Source organism: Triticum dicoccoides, chromosome 1B, assembly GCF_002162155.2.
Source record: "Triticum dicoccoides isolate Atlit2015 ecotype Zavitan chromosome 1B, WEW_v2.0, whole genome shotgun sequence".
Lineage (NCBI taxonomy): Eukaryota > Viridiplantae > Streptophyta > Magnoliopsida > Poales > Poaceae > Triticum > Triticum dicoccoides.
Window position 1 is genome coordinate 180,084,737 of NC_041381.1, and position 2,374 is coordinate 180,087,110.

The following is a 2,374-nucleotide window of genomic DNA, read 5'->3' on the forward strand; positions in this document are numbered from 1 at the left end:
ACTACAACATTCGTACACACCGTTACGCTGAGGTGTCCCAGGCAGCATGAGTTTTGAAACAATTCCACATTTCCTTAAGTGCGTACCAAACTCGTGACTTAAATATTCTCCGCCACGATTTGACTTTATTTTTATGTCACATTGATTCTCTACCTCACTCTGGAATTCCTTGAGATTTTAAAAGGTCTCGGACTTGTGTTTCATTAAGTAGACATACCCATATCTACTTAAGTCATCAGTGAGGGTGAGAACATAACGATAGCCACCGTGAGCCTCAATGCTCATTTGACCGTACACATCAGTATGTATGATTTCCAATAAGTTGGTTGCTCGCTCCATTGTTCCGGAGAACGGAGTCTTGGTCATTTTTCCCATGAGGCATGGTTCGCACGTGTCAAATGATTCGTAATCAAGAGACTCCAAAAGTCCATCTGCATGGAGCTTCTTCATGCGTTTGACACCAACGTGACCAAGGCGGCAGTGCCACAAGTATGTGGGACTATCATTATCAACCTTACATCTTTTGGTATTCACACTATGAATATGTGTAACATCACGTTCGAGATTCATTAAGAATAAACCATTGACCAGCGGGGCATCACCATAAAACAAATCTCTCATATAAATAGAACAACCATTATTCTCGGATTTAAATGAGTAGCCATCTCGCATTAAACGAGATCCAGATACAATGTTCATGCTCAAAGCTGGCACTAAATAACAATTATTGAGGTTTAAAACTAATCTCGTAGGTAAATGTAGAGGTAGCGTGCCGACGGCGATCACATCGACCTTGGAACCATTCCCGACGTGCATCGTCACCTCGTCCTTCGCCAGTCTCCGCTTATTCCGCAGCTCCTGTTTTGAGTTACAAATATGAGCAACTGCACCGGTATCAAATACCCAGGAGCTACTACAAGTACTGGTAAGGTACACATCAATAACATGTATATCGCATATACCTTTGGTGTTGCCGGCCTTCTTGTCCGCTAAGTACTTGGGGCAGTTTTGCTTCCAGTGATCATTTCCCTTGCAATAAAAGCACTCAGTCTCAGGTTTGGGTCCATGCTTTGGCTTCTTCCCGGCAACTGGCTTACTGGGCGCGGCAACTCCCTTGATGTCCTTCTTGAAGTTCTTCTTACCCTTGCCTTTCTTGCAACTAGTGGTTTTATTGACCATCAACACTTGATGTTTCTTTTTGATCTACACCTCTGCTGATTTCAGCATTGAAAATACCTCAGGAATGGTTTTCACCATCCCCTACATATTGTAATTCATCAAAAAGCTCTTGTAGCTAGGTGGGAGCGTCTGAAGGATTCTGTCAATGACCGCGTCATCCGGGAGATTAACTCCCAGCTGAGACAAGCGGTTGTGCAACCCAGACATTTTAAGTATGAGCTCGTTGACAGAACTATTCTCCTCCATCTTACAACTGTAGAACTTGTCGGAGACTTCATATCTCTCGACTCGGGCATGAGCTTGGAAAACCATTTTCAGCTCTTGGAACATCTCATATGCTCTATGCTGCTCAAAATGCTTTTGGAGCCCCGGTTCTAAGCTGTAAAGCATGCCGCACTGAACCAGGGAGTAATCATCACTACGCGACTACCAGGCGTTCATAATGTCTTGAGTTGCTGGGAAAATGGGTGCTTCACCTAGCGGTGCATCTAGGACATATGCTCTCTTGGCAGCTACGAGGGTGATCCTCAAGTTCCGGACCCAGTCCGTATAGTTGCTACCATCGTCTTTCATCTTGGTTTTCTCTAGCAATGCGTTGAAGTTGAGGGCAACATTAGCGTGGGCCATTTGATCTACAAGACATATTGCAAAGATTTTTAGACTAGTTCATGATAATTAAGTTCATCTAATCAAAATTATTTAATGAACTCCCACTCAAATAGACATCCCTCTAGTCATCTAAGTGATACATGATCCGAGTCAACTAGGCCATGTCCGATCATCACGTGAGACGGACTAGTCATCATCGGTGAACATATTCATGTTGATCGTATCTTCTATACGACTCATGTTCGACCTTTCGGTCTCTTGTGTTCTGAGGCCATGACTTTACATGCTAGGCTCGTCAAGTCAACCTAAGTGGTTTGCATGTGTAAATATGGCTTACACCCGTTGTATGCGAACGTTAGAATCTATCACACCCAATCATCACGTGGTGCTTCGAAACAACGAACTTTCGCAACGGTGCACAGTTAGGGGGAACACTTTCTTGAAATTTTATGAGGGATCACCTTATTTATAATACCGTCGTTCTAAGAAAATAAGATGAAAAAACATGATAAACATCACATGCAATCCAATAGTGACATGATATGGCCAATATCATTTTGCTCCTTTTGATCTCCATCTTCGGGGC